We start from the raw sequence: 15656 nt of genomic DNA on the forward strand, positions 1-15656 counted from the left end.
GGATATATATATATATATATATATATATATATATATATATATATTTCTGATCAACATTTGTGAACAGGAGTTTATCTTTCCTACAGAGCATTCAGAGGATGAACTGGTGCACTGACCTTACAATCAATGAATACTAGAGTTATACAATGCATTAGCAGTTACAGAGAATTTTGTATGAGGCTTACTACCAAAACCATTATTGGTTGATGGGATTCTTGTGTGCATTGACATCTTGTGTATTTAAGTTTGCATATTGTTCTAATGAGACATACTATATCATGTTTTCTATTACATCTCTGTATCATTAACATAAAGTAAGGGTGGAGCTTAATTCTCTTTTGGCTGGTTGTAGGTAAGAAACTTTAGTCTGGATTTGTCCAGGTGTTGTCACAGATGGAAAGTGAAAACTAATTAATGCTTTTCTTGAAAAATGTAGTCTTATTTCACATCACAGTATTAACTTCTTTAGGTAACTCTTTATACCTGTCTCAGGCAAATTACATGGCAGTCTCTTGGCTGGCCAAAATAAGCGCTAGTTTCTTGTCTGACTCAGACTGTCTGTATTGTTATTTCTTTACAGTTTCACAAACTAGCTAGCTTTTGCTATCATCCATGCAGCTAAATTATAAGCATTCCTTTAATTAAATTATTCTGGAGCTGGAACCAACTGGTTTATTTAAGTATTTGTGCTTTTAAGGTAATTAGGAACATCTGCATTGGCATGATTTAACTTCAAGAACCTTAATACTACTATAAAGTATCTAATTTCTCTGGTATATTCATATACAGCAATTATAATTAAAATGCTGCTAATAATATGTTAAACTCCAACAAAAATATTGAATTATATAGCACTTATAGTTTTATCCAGCATTTTCTTCATTGGATATGGGTCCTAAAATGGCTTTTAGTTTACAAAAATACTTAAAAAAAAACTTAAGTGGTGGCAGAAAATACTCTTTTCCAGATTATTCTGGTTTGTTTTATATGATGTAGAAAGAATACTATTGCTGCTTAAAAACAAGAGAGAAACAACCTCATTTATATTCTCCTTCCTACAGAACACAGTCCCCCCACTAGGAACACCATTTGAGAATGAAATCTGTGAATTTTTATGTTTTTGTCTATACAGCTTGCAAATCTTTTGAATACTAGATTATGTGTATATTCAGATTCCATTTGCACCAAGTCTTCTCATGATGTTGCAGTTCTTTTGTTACCAGGATCATACTTCAATATTTGTCAGAGTGGGACGGCATGGGAAAATAATAATACTAATTGTACACCACAAAGGATAAATAGATCCCAAACCCTATGTTTAAAATTCTGTGTTTCTGATGTTTGTTTCTCATGATACAAGAAAGGCTGAAAATGTTAAAAGAGAGTAAATTTATAAACCACTGAGAAGTGACATGTGGGACCCACTGCCACCAGGCATTGAATCTGATGGTTTTATGATTCAAAAAGAAGGAAATAATTAAGGGATAATAAAAACAACAGTATACACAACAGCTAGGATAAAGCGTTTTTATAAGTGATAGAAGCTCTTATGGCTAGGGACAGAAATTACACGTAAACTGGTATAATGATTGGAAACCAGTTCAAATCTATAACACAACACAAGACAAGTGCACATAACCCACTTTCAAAATGACTAAAACTGGTTTAAGATAAACGTGGATGGGATATAGTATCAGAGTTAGGTTAAACTGGTTTATTGAACTTCTGTCCCAGATTCCACCCTCCCCCCCCCCGATTCAGGTTAACTCACAATTCTTTAGCTTTGTACCTCCCCCACAACTTTTACCCCCCACTTGCAGGGTGGGCAGGCTAGCGTTGGCCCAAGCTGTCTGGTCCAGCCCAGCAGGGAAGCATGCTCTAGTGCCCCCTGGCTTTTGGCCTGGGTGACTGCAGGCATGTGGCTGTCTTTCTGCAATCACAAGTAAATGTCTGTTTGCTTGCTTATCGGTTCAATCTATGCAGCTTAGATTAACCTGCGAAGATTGAATCAATTCAGCCTCGGGCTTTTTGTCTGTCTGCACTTAACCCTTGTGTCTGAGCTCATAAACTAGCTCATTAACTTGACAGCAATTATGGAAAACACTTCTTTACCAGCTGTATTTTTCATAATGGTCCACACTTGAAATTTTTGCATCCTCTTTTAAACCATCTGCAACATTCAGAAATGGGATCATTGTAGCTCACAAAGTAAAGATAATGCTCAAAATAAAGTTAATGCTCATAAAACTACTCCCACAGTAGTCTGGAAATCTTTTCTGTTGTACAATAGCAGCTTTTGCTATTGCTGGCTGCTTTATAAAAAAGGAGCAAATTAAGAGAAGAAACAATAATGAACATAACCCAATAGTGTGTTTTGTGTCCTTTAATGCTAAGCTCTATAAAAAGATGGTATAAGTTTCATCTTTGTGCATTTAAAATATACCACAGCCAAAAAGATCATCCCTTGAAATAAACACTATCTGACCATTCATTTTACAGAGGATCTATCTTTCATGTTTGTTACCTTTTATTCTTAGAAGGATTTTAAGAACTACTGTCTAATTTCACAAACTGACCGGCGATTTTGAACGTTCAGCATTTGGGTACCCACATGAGCCACCTTAAAGATAACTGATATTTAGAGGGCAGATGTCCTATACTGTTTTAAATGGGCCACAGCTGGAAACTTGAAAATCAATGACTCATACTTAACAGTTTTGAAAATATTGGCTTAAATCTTTAGGCCCAGCTCGTGTACTAGAGTGTATGCATTGAGGTGACAGCCAGAACTTAGGAAGCAATGGCTTTAAGGAGGGTTTTCCCTTCAAATGTTTATTTTCTTTTGCATGCAGCTTAAATTCAGAGTGGGTTGGCTTGGCAAAAACCAGGATGGGGCATGAGAAAAGGCACTAATAAAACATAAAGAACAGCATCATTAGTACTGTTGGCTCTATGCCATCCATACCCTTTCTCCAGTGTCAGTATAGTTGCAAGGAGGGAGTGTTGGACAGACTGACCTTTGGAAACACTAACTTGTAATAGGGACCAATTTAGCCCATTTCCCCCAAAATTAAGAGAGGCAGAAAAGGATCTTAGGCCTCCTTTCTTCACCTCCAAAACTCCAGTATTCAAAATCTGACACATGTTATGTTTCTGGTGCAAATAAAGTTTTAATCATGCCAGAAATAGCAACTGGCCACGCATTCATAGAATTTATGGCACCAGAGAAATCACAAACCAGCCACAAAGATATTACTCAAAAATATATAGTATCTTTGTGGTTGATTTGTATGGCACCATAACTCACCCAAGGCTTGAGCCCCAGAGTGGTTCCCAATCAGCTGAATGTCAGCTAGGAGGGATGACCCTGGGACTTGAGCCCTGGAGCCATCCCTGCTGACCAGCAGTAAACGGGAGTGGCCCTGGAGCTTGAAGTCTGGAGCTGTCAGCAGATTCTTTGCTGGCAGAGACCAAGTCAAGGCTCAAATCTCAGGGAAGTTTCTGCCAGCTAATGTCAGATCACAGCTGCCCCAGCACTCAGGACCTGGGGCTCAAACCCCGGGGCCATCCCTGTCAGCCAGTTGTTGACTGGCAGGGACAGCTCTGGGGCTTGAATCCCAGGGCAGTCCCTTTCAGCTCACAGGGGATTGCAACAGCTGTGGAACTCAAACTCCAGTGCCTGATCAGTTTATCATCGGCTGGCAGGGACCACCCTTGGGCTCTAACCTTGGGATGTTCTCTGCCAGTTGACTGTAGATCAGGATTGCCTCAGGACTCAAGCTCCAGGACAGACTCAAGCTACCAAAGATCAGCAGTAGCTTTAGCCTTTTTGTTAAGTCTCAATAAAGAACACTTGTGTTTTATCTTCAGTGTCAGAAAATCATAATTACCAAGCCTTTGAAAGATTTGACCATAATCTGGTAATTTTTTTCAAGTTGATTAAAATTTGTTCTAATTTAGTTTTTTTCCTATGTCAGCTCAGGACCAAGAGATGTGCCCACAATGTAGATCACACTGGCATGGAACAAACACTCAAAGATTTAAAGGCATGAAAGAAGGCTCTTCTCTTCACTTATACCATCTTGCCAGTCAGTACATCATTACATTCTTGGTATTTCTCAAGTTCAGTTGCAGCCCTTGATTTTTCTGACACAATTTGGGAAAGTGTACTGGCTAGGCTGGTCTGTCCCCCAAGACTCATGGGAGCCAGTGGGATTCCAGAACACTCTGGGGGATATTCATGCTTACCTTGATGGCCTGGTCAATTTGTGGAATAGTATACTGACCTGTACACAATGGCACTTGGGAGTCCACTCCCATCACAGCAGTAGTACAAATCTCCCAGGTACCAGGGGGAGCTGAAGTGGGGGCGGGCGGGTGGGGAGGAGGGCAGCTGAAGTGCCATGACTCTTGACCTGTGTCAAATCTGACTGATTGTGACATGGATTGTTCTTACAAGACCAAGGTGTGGCAGTGGGTAACAAAGAAGCTTCTTTTCTCCACTGATATTGAATTGGTAAAATGCCAGCTGACAGAGCTCTTACAAGTGATGAATGGCCTGGTTAATCTTGGTTGTGTGTGCCCAGAAACTGAGTCTCCTGCAGTCTGCTGCGATGAATTTGCCACCTAGTTTACAGACAAAATGGTCTGTATCTGGCACAACTTAGGAATTGCCACTTTTGCTACAGAGTCAGGGTTGGAGAGGCTTGGTCTTGTCCAGTTTATGTGGATTAGTTTGGTTGCTGTCATCTACTGATGCAGAGGATGTGTTTGGGGGATTGTGGATGATGAACTGTGAACTGGACCTGTTCCTATCTTGTCTTGTAAGAGCCAGCTGGGGGAGACTGGAGCTATTGCTGGTAGGGGTTGTCAGTGCCTCCCTTTGGGAGGGCAGCATGCTGAATTTTCTTGAGTCAGCAGCCTTTGATACAGATGACCATAAGGTGCTGATAAAGTGTTTATGTGATCTGGATTCACCAGACTTCTCTACATTGATTCTGTTCTTTCCTGGTAGGGAAGTTCCACAGGATGGTGATGAGGGAGTGTTTGTCATCCCCTTAGGACTTTGCCTGTGGGGTCCTATAGGGCTCCATCTTATCATCACTCTTGTTTAATCTGTATATGAGGCCACTGGGTGAAAATATTCAGATGTTCAGGCTGAGGTGCCATTAGTATACAGATGATGCTCAGCTTTCTCTCTCTCATCTAGACTGGGCTCCGCAGTTTTAGTATTTTGCCAATGCCTGGCAACAGTGAGGGGTTGGATGCAAATGAGGGATTGGATGCAAATGAACCAACTGAAGCTGAATTCAGACAGGACAGTAGTGATGGTTGGGACCATCACTGGTGTGGGATTCAGCTTCCCATTGTCACTCAGGTTCACAGCTTTGGGGTGCTCCTAGTTCAGGGGTGGACAAAATGTGGCCTGCCAGGCCATTCTATCCATCCTGAAGGACCCCTAAAAAATTTAGAAAATTTATATTTATCTGCCCCTGGCTGCCTGTCATGTGGCCCTTGATGGCTTGCCAAACCTCAGTAAGTGGCCCTCCGCCCAAAATAATTGCCTGCTTTCACAACTCTACATGAGGCTGCCCTTGATAATTACTCAGAAGGTGCAGTTGGTGCATAATGTGGCAGCCTACCTTCTGATAAAAGTGGATCACCAGAAGCACATAATTCGAGTATTCCAGAGTCTGCATGGGCTCCCAGTTGCTTTCTGGTGCAATTCAGCTTGCTGGTTTTGACCTACAAGGCCTTAAGTGGGCTAGGCTGGATGTACCTAAGGGACTACCTTCTCTCTTATGCCCTGTCATGATCCCTAAGCTCAGATGGTACTAACCTTCTGTTAGTACCATCTATGCACCAAGTTAATGTGGCAAATATATGTGGGAAGTAATTCTTGGTAGTTGCTTCTCAGCTTTGGAACTCCCTCCCCTTTAAAGCCTGCCAAAACCCAAGCCTGGATATCTGGCTATCCTTAATGTTTCATAAAACTCTCCAGCAGACAATATATAGAGTCATAAATCACAGCCAACACCTGCCCCCTGTGGAGTATAATAATGTCAGCAAATTATTGATTGTCTGCTTCAAGTCCTGTTGGAACTAGTTTAGAACATTCCCAATCATGCACAATAAATCACACAAGCAATGCAACGTAAACTACTGATCAGCAGCAAGATTACATTCCGTTGGTAGATGCAATATTACAAACAAGGACATGCATCCTGTGGCAATTGTGGCATTCACATATATTGTTTATGACTTTGAGGAGATCAAAACAACACACCATTTACCAAAACCAAACAGGTTTATAGAGCAGCGTTCTTTGAGACTTCCTGGGATTGAATTTCTGCCACTTCCCGTAGCACAAAATTGACAGATTTAATGTAGGGGTAAGGCTAAGTAAGGTACATACCCTACAGCCTAATTAACTGGTTCAGCTGAACCTAATGAACTAACCAGGGCCAGCTGAGTTCTGGCCTGTAGGGATAAGCTAAGTGAAGCTCCAGCCTTACAGCCTGATTAACTGGGATAGCTGAACCTAAACCAGGGCCAGCTGAGCGCTTCCCACTGATTGGTCCTGGGTGTGTTTTTAAGGAACTCCTCCAGCACCTGACCTTAGCTGCACTGATCTTCAGGCTTTGAGTAGCTCCTGTCCTGGCAGCTTCCCTGGATTCTGTCTTGGCATCCTTGATTGTGCATCCAGCCCCTCAGACTTTAGATTTCATCTTGACCTCAGCTTGCTTCCTGACCCTTGATTCTGGTTAATCCTCTGGCTTAGTATCTGGTTCCTGACTCTTGGCTTCTGAGCCCACCCCCTGCAATTCTTGGTATCGCTTCTTATTCTACCTACTAGGCTGGAAACCCTGCTGGACCATGACATTTAGAAGCTGTTTGCAATTCACAAATCCGAAAAAAGGTTACATAAGGATTTTGGGTAAGACAAGTCTCACCACTACCCTTTTTTCAAAGCATGGAATCATTTGCTTCTTACTTGCATATCTCCTTGAAGATTGGGGAAAACAGAATTGAAGCAAACTTTGCTGGGCAAGAATCTGACCCATAGGTTATGGGGAGAAGCTCATCTGTCACCATAGCTCTAAATCTTAGAGTTGGCTTAAAATTCTTGGAGGAAGCCAAGGCATTTGAGAATTCATGATCTGGCAAAAACTTATTTAATTTGTCAGGGTTTCTCAAAAATCTGGTACTTAGAAACAAAAACAATACTACTCTCCAATCTTGAAAAAATGTCCACTGACTTCATTCACTTCTCTAGCTGTGTTGCATCACCCTTTTCTCTTTCCATTGCCAAATTAATTGAGTGACTTATGTGCAATTGTTTTCTGGAGTTCCTCTTCTGTTTCCATCCCAGACCCTGTTCATTTTCATCCCTGACATTCCTGTGGAACAAATCTTTAATGACCTCTTTGTAGCCAGAATTCAGAATAAGTAATCCTAATCCTCCTTTACCAGTCATCCACCTTTCACAGCATTAATCATGCTCTTGGCATTTTTCCTCTCTTGGCTTTTGTGACTTTGTCTTCTTCCACTTCTTCTTTGTCTCAATTGTTTCTTTGGAAGATCTTCCTTATTCCCCTTTGACTCTGCAGGAATACCGTAGACCTCTGTCCTGGGTTCCCATTTCTTCTTTCTCTATACATTACCTCTGGGTAGCCTTATTCCCAAATAGTTTCAACTGCCATTTCTGTCCACTCGGAGATCTCTATTCCAAACCTGTCTTCTTCTGACTTTGTACATGATCTGGCACAAGTGAGGGTTCTGTTCCTTGACCAGAGCTCCTGTGTGGTAAGGGAACATAAGTAATAATATTATTATATACTTAATAATTATTATAGTAGTTTTTGTGGTTGCTGTTTCTCTACAAATGTCATATCTGGGGCTACATGACTAAAACTGTCAGTGAAACTCAAGAGGGATGTCAGTCAGATAATTCTTTGGCCCCTAACATGCATGGCTAACGACAACATTTTAAATAAAATCCTGTTCTTAGTAAAGTCCTGATCTAAAACAGATGACTACTCTTCACATTTCCATTACTGTCTCATAGAAAGACCAAATAAAGTTTGAATTATCCAACTTGTATTCATTGACATGTCACAAATCCATCTTAACATTCAAGATCAAATCTTGGATGTTCATTTAATCATGCAGATGGCTTCAGCCCCTGACAAATTAATAACCAAGCTCTCTCTTAAGGTTCTGCAAACCATAATCTTCTGCTACCTTTTACTGAAAGCAAGAGTGTCTGAGGCTATATGTATGACTTCTTCTGTTGTCTTATGATGATAATACTGTGTAGTTCTGTGATAGCTGAGAGTTGTCTGTGTGATGTAGGTGCTTTCTGAACGCTCTGTTAGGATTAGACCAGGTGTTTCTTGTTGTTTGTTTATGCATTGTGATCTATATGTTGCTGCTAAGAGCTTAATTAAAGTAAAAGATTAGTGAAGCCTTGTAAGATTAGTGAGGCCTTGAAAGTAGTAAGGCCTTGTATGTAGTGGCGCAGTTAAAATTAACCTTATCAGAAAAACGCAAAGGCTTGTACTGCTATTGGTCAGTCATAAGAAAAATTCATAGTGTGAGAGTGTGAGTGGCTGTGAGTCAACAGCGTAGCTCAGAAGTTATAAATTGGTTAGCACATCTGGAAATCAGCAGAAGGAAGATGCAGCATTGTGAAAGAATGTACTAATTTAAAGATTAGCTGCTGACCTGGATTCGCTGGGCCCCTGGATCTTGAGGAGCCTGAGAACTGAATACCAGGGTCCTTCCCGGTACCCCTCAGACAGCACAGATGAGGAATGCCTGACTTCACTGAGCTTTATAGAAGAGGAACTTGTCATACATCAGGGATCAGAGGGGACTGCCGATAAGTTGCCAATGCGGATCGTTATTGTCTGTTGTTGTCTTGTTATACTACGTGTAGTTATGTGTTTGTTAAGTCAATAAATTTTTCTTACCTTTTTACTTCAAACCACTCTCTCAATCCCAAACCCTCCCACTGGCAGCTGGGACAACTTCCTATTCCAGGATCTCAAATCTGTTTACAAACATTCACTCTAACATGAGTGATTTACAGACAGGGTGGTTAATAGATATGGGAATAGCAGAAGTAAACCTCCAAAGACTTAATGCATGTAGGTTAGGGTGAGGAGAACCAGGTCATCCCCTTTTGTTATTTTTGAAAGAACTGGGGCATTAAATTAAAAGTCTAAGGAATCTATCAAGTGAGAGGTGGTAATGCATATATCAAGAATAACAAATATGTTGCCTAGAAATTAAGAAGTGGTCTGGTGGTCTGGCCTCAATATGCAAGATTTTAGAACAAATTTTGAAGGAAAGAATAATTAAAGACTTGGAGTTAATGGAAAATACAACATGAAATGGCCATGCGTAAGCCATTCCAGATAAACCTGATTTCGTTCTTTGATAACACAACTGATTTTCTAGCCTGGAATGGAAGTATGGGAAGTGTCTGTGACAGATCAGGAGGGGACAGGTAGCAGATTGGGCGGATGAATGGTATTAGAGTGGCAATCAAGGAGGGTGCCAGGGTAAGGGACCAGGGCATAGGCTTCTTGCCATATAGTCCAGTGCACAGGATTGGGGCTGGTTCACTGTTGATGGATGGGCCTGGAAGCTGGGCTTGGGGCTTGTGGGGGTTCTTAGCTTGGGGAGTCTTGGGGCCCAAGCTTAGGGGTGGGCACCTTTGCACACTGGGCTAGCTAGGCCCCAAGACACCCCAAGCTACTGCCATGAAGGAGTACTACCTTGCCCAGGCAATGAGGCTGGCTTATTCCCTCCAGCCCCCCTTTCCCACCTCCCTGCCCATACTCCCCAACCACAGGCCTTGGCCCCAGTCTTCAGCTGACTTAAGTTACCATGGAGACTGGCCATGTGGCCCCCATTTCCCCTCTTCCATCCTTGGCCAACAATTGATACCAGGTGGTCACTGGGACTATAGGGATGCTCCATGGGTGCACTGTGTGCATGCCTCCCCACATTACTGCTACCATGACTCTCATGATGCTGCCACCCCTCCCACAGGGTAACAGGATGGCAAGCAAGGAGTGTGGATCTCTGACATGTACAGAAGGGGCAGCCTTTCGCTTTCCATGCAGGGAACACTACCAGCATTCCTGTTGCACCCCAACAGGGAAGGAGACCCATCAAAACATGGCAGCTAAGCTTTGATGATGACCTGACTCAACTACCCAATGGTACAGTCAGAACAGCCCACCATGGAGATGCACCCCTTAAGTTCCAAGGAGGCCCCATGCCAGGCTGGGTAAGGCACAGTGCGCATGCCACAGAACTCAGGCACCAGGGGAGGTGGTAGCCAGCTCACTATCTAGGCCATGGTTTTGTTCTGTAGTTTGTACCATGTTTTGCTGTTTGCACTCTAGTTTGCAACTTGCACATTAGCAAGGGATGTTTATTGGAAAACAAATGAAGTTTGCACTTTCTATACATATTCACACTGAGCTCCTTGTGCACTTCCTGCGCACATGCCCTCTCCAGCTCGAGGCCCCAAATGCACCTCATGTGTTCCCCACACTCCCAGCCTGCTTGTGTAGCTCGTCCCTTCCTCCCCCCCCGCCCACTCTAGCAGCTTGAGATCTTCACTCCCACCTATGATATCTTCATGGCTGTGCTGGCTTCTTTCCCAGTAGACACAGCTTGTACACACATCCTCCCTCCCTCTTCCCCTACACTATGGTGGTAACTATGGTGGGAGGCTGTTCCTGCTATGGAGCATAAACTGTAAGCATAATGCCAGCAATTTGTAAGTCTTCCAGGACATATCTGGAGAGACTGCCCTCCCTCAGGTTCAGGACAGGAATGCACCAATGAGCATACTGGCTACTGCCAGTTGATCCCCATGCCCCCAGCCCATGCCAGAGTAGGCCAGGCCCCAAACCAGGGGTGGGCAATTATTTTAGAGGACCACTTACTGAGTTTTGGCAAGCTGTTGAGGGCTGCATGGGTATCTCTGCCCAGTGGAGAGGCTCTGTTTCCACACCCCCACCCCTCCACCCCCCAGCCACAGTTCCCAGCATGGTGAAAAGCAGGATAGTCCCAAGCTCCTGGCTGCAGCTGTGGGAGGGAATTGAGCCTCTCTGCCACATGGATAGGGCCTGGCCCCCACCCAGACCTATGTCCACAAGTTTGGAGGGGGGCCATCTTCATGGCAGAGAGGGTCAATACCCCTGTCCAGTCATGGAGGAAGGAGACAGAGCATTTTCTGTCTCCTCTCTGTGACAGCCCAGGAGTGAGGCTGAGCTCATGTTCAGCTGGAGCAGACAAGCACCAGCTAAGGGTAGCACGCTTCCCAGTGAGGCACCCCGAGATGCTGGTGGAATGCAACCTAAAGGGCCTAATGCTCTAAGCCAGGGGAGGGCAGTTATTTCAGCTGGAGGGCCACTTAATGAGTTTTGGTGAGCTGTCGAGGGCTGCAATTGTGGCCCTGCCCCTTGACAGGTGATCTGCTGATTACAACTCAGAATACAGACGCAAAGATATTACTGACTTTATACACTTCATCCTCTCACACAACAATTTCACTTTTAATAACCAACACTTCCTCCAGACAATGGGAACAGCTGTGGGCACAAAAATGGCCCCACAGTATGCCAACCTTTTTATGAGTCACCTGAAAGAAGACTTCCTCCAGAATTGCACCATCAAACCCTTGCTATACTTAAGATATATTGATGACATCTTCATCATTTGGACTAAAAACCTGCAATCTCTGATTGAGTTCCATCAGAAATTCAACAACCACCATCCCTCCATCTGACTTTCTCTAGAATACTCCAGCGCCCACATCTTCTTTTTAGACATGATGATCAGTATCCAGAATGATAAAATACAGACCACGTTATACAAGAAACCCACAGACCAACATACATATCTGCACAGAACCAGCAGTCACCCTAAACACACCAAAAAACTGTGATATACAGCCAAGCCCTCAGATACCACTGAATTTACACTGAAGAGAACACCTGGGATTGCCACCTCACCAATCTTAAAAAGGATTTCACCCAACAAGGACACTCCTCCAGAGAGATAGATCACATGTTTGAAAGAGCCACCTGGATACCATGTGAAGAACTGCTGCAGTACAGAAGAAAACCCCCCACAAATCACACACTGCTTGTTATGACATATCACCCCTCCCTCAAACCCATACAGAAAATCCTCAAACAATTGCAACCCATACTAGAAAGAGACCCTATCCTTAAAGAGATCTTCCCAGAGCCACCCATCCTAGCTTTCAAACAAGCACCGAACCTCGCTAAACTCATCACCAGAAGCAAACTTCTTCAGACCCAGAACTCACCAAATGGATCCAGACTATGCGATAACAAGAAATGCAAAACCTGCCAACACATCTCCACCACCCCCACAATTACTCCACCCCACAACAGAGCCATCAGCATTCCCAGATCTTACAGCTGCACCTCCAGAAATGTAATATAACTCATCCAATGCACCAAATGCCTTGATGGAAAATACGTAGGAGAGACCAAACAACAACTGCGCACCAGAATGAATGCACACCGGAAATCTATCAAAGACAGGAATACCCAATTACCTGTGGGGGCACATTTCTCACAAGAAAACCACTCTCTCTCCAATCCCTCAGTCCTGATCCTCAAAGGAAACTTACAAAACACTTCCCAGAGACAAGCCTATGAACTCCACTTCATCAACCTCTTGGATACTAAAAATCATGGACTAAATATAGACATTGGATTTATGACACATTATAACCTGCCTGACATCTGACTCCCCAGGTACTTCTTCACAATTCATCCTCCTCCTCTCTCCACCCACCCAGCCTGTCTCTCACCCATTGACTCTACATCTTCACTGACTGCCTATTTTGTATGCATACCAGCCCAGTCTCTGGCTTTTTTACTTTTCATTCCATTCAGGAAGAGCACACACCAACTGCTGAAACTGGGTCCTACTAGGGACAGGCAGGTAGGCAGGAGCAGAGAAATATTAATTTTCTAAAATTTTTAGGGGCCCCATGGCCTGGTGGGCTGGATCCAGCCCATGGGCCATATTTTGCCTGCCCCTGCCCTAGGGGCCAAGACAGAAAGGGTGCCTGTACATGAGCATGGAGACTGCTTTGACACACTGGAATTCCAGCATGTTGGAGCAGATACTATTAATCGAGTTAGCTGGAGCATGGTAGTTATTGCACGTCAGCAGCCTCCTGCATCTCATGTATCAGTGTCCCCATGCTTAAAAAAGAGCTTTAAAAATGAGCTTGTTGAATGAGCTTTAATTCAAGTGCCCCCACGACCATTTTTAAGCATGGGGATGCTGATACACAAGATACTGCAGTGCTTTAATTAGAGCATCTCTCAGAGCTGCTTTAATTAAAGAGCTGTCGTCTATGCCCAGAGCATTTGTAAAAGTGCCCAGAGGTATTTGGCTATTCCAAATTAACATTATATAATAATGTTGTGTGCATGTTACTTGGATCCATTTTACAAAGAAAATGCATATCATGAGATGCAAAAGGTAAGAAAGCCTCCATTATACCAATTAGCTTTTTGTTCTCCCACTTGTGCCTTGTTGTTGCAACAACACAATTACTGTTTAAGTGTCAGAGTTCGATACTCTTAGGCCGTGTCTACACAAGTGGTTGACTGTGCAGTTGTTTTTGAGCAGTCATTAAGTACTTACATAATTAAATACTAAATGATTGTTCAGTAACTGGCATTACTGCACAATAATATCTCCACGTTTTTTTTTCTGACACTACTGTGTAGTAGCAATGAGCTACTGCACGGTAACTTGTGACTACCGTGCAGTGGCATCATGTGATGGTTAGCGCCCCCCAATGCTACTGTGCAGTATTGTCTTGTGTAGACGCAGCCTTAGTTACCTTTCTTCTTGCTTTTGGTATGGCAGTGATTTCATAGACATTTCATAGACATTAGGGCTGGAAGGGACCTTGGAAGATCATCGAGTCCAGCCCCCTAAAAAAATGAAGGGAAAAAACATGACAATTTTTAACAAAAGTTTTCTGTTTTTTGTCAAGTTTTATTTTTGGTGGTATTTTCCAACCAGTTCTTGTTTGCAAGCGTTCGCTACACCAGAACTTGGTAATATTCATCCACATCATCCCAGTTGTGTTCTGCGAGCCAGTCAAATAATTTGAATTGCCACCCTAGGACATTCCATTTGAACAGAAACACTTAAAAATGACATGCCTGGTACATGCATCAGTGCTGGAAGGACACGTTGACATGCTTTACATGCATGAAGTTAAGTAGTTAATAGGAGATAGGCATGGTACTGGGATGTCTACACATGCATTAATGCGCTTTAGTTAATGTGCATTAAATCTAGTACCTCCATTTTGAGGTACTAGGAAAATTTGCATTAGCATGTCCTAATGCATATTAAGTAAAGAGCACGGGGCATTTATACACATACTTTTCTGTCCCATGATGCACCAGAGATCTGCCGCTTCAGAGCTTCACCATATGCAGTTATATAAGTTTGTAAAATGCGTGTTAGCATGCAGAAAATGGTAGTGGTGCACTTTTGACCTAAGGCACCTCTGATGTGTTTTAGTTCAAAAGCATGCTGCTGCCATTTTCTCAGCACTGACATGCATTTCACCACTTATACTACTGAAAGCATTGCAGTGCCAGGCACTTTTCAAAGCGCCCAGTACGGTGGCACTTGCATGTGTAAAAATGCCCATGGTTTTTAAATGATGCTTAATGCACAATAGCCTATTTTAATGTGCATTAGCCACATAGCACTGGGCACTTACACACACATACACTATCTGCTCTGATGCACTGGATATCCAGTGCATCAGAGCAGACTTAATTAATTGAGTCTGTGGAGCATGCCAGTTGCTGCACCTGGCACTGCATTGCATACATTTGTATAAATGGCTAAATGTTGTCAGTGCTGAGAAAACAGCGGTAGTACACTATGAAACTAAAACACCTTCAATGTGTTTTAGTACAAAAGCACAGCACTGCCATTTTCTCAGTGCTGATGCGCATTTCACCATTTATACAAATATATGCAACACAGTGCTGGGCACTTTTAAAAGGACTCAGCACTGCATCACATGCACGTGTACAAATTCTGACTATTTTCATTGATGCTTTCATGTGCGTTAAAATAGGCTAATGTGCACTAAAGCACACATGTAGATGCACCCACTGCTGACCTAGAGCTTTGGAAAATCTTTATTGGAACACCCATGCTCATAACGGGACAGGGAGGTCTGGGTAAGGCAAACTCCCTGCCCTCCATCAATGATGACTTTGTGAAGGAACACCTTGAGAGGCTGGATACCTTCAAGTCAGCTGGCTTTGACAACCTACACCCCAGGGTACTCAAAGAGCTGGTAAGCATCATAGCCCAGCCTCTGGCACGGATCTTTGAGAACTTCTGGCACTTTGGTGTAGTGCCCGAAGACTGGAAGAAGGCCAATGTGGTGCCTATCTTCAAGAAAGGGAGGAAAGTGGATCTGGCAAACTATAGGTCCATCAGCCTGACCTCTATCCTGGGGAAGGTCTTAGAAAAGTTTATTAAAGAAGCCATCCTTAATGGACTAGCCAATGCCAAGATCCTGAGGGATAGCCAGC

General features: G+C 43.2%; 1 protein-coding gene across 1 annotated transcript in view; it reads left to right on the top strand.

Annotated features, from left to right (window-relative positions):
- The window catches only part of SLC26A7 (solute carrier family 26 member 7), a 215834-nt gene that overhangs the window by 1118 nt on the left and 199060 nt on the right, over nucleotides 1–15656 (top strand). The gene's annotated exons all lie outside the window — the stretch shown is intronic.

The sequence above is a fragment of the Gavialis gangeticus genome, unplaced genomic scaffold (genome assembly GCF_001723915.1).
Source record: "Gavialis gangeticus isolate Ggan-Ray unplaced genomic scaffold, GavGan_comp1, whole genome shotgun sequence".
NCBI classification, from domain to species: domain Eukaryota; kingdom Metazoa; phylum Chordata; order Crocodylia; family Gavialidae; genus Gavialis; species Gavialis gangeticus.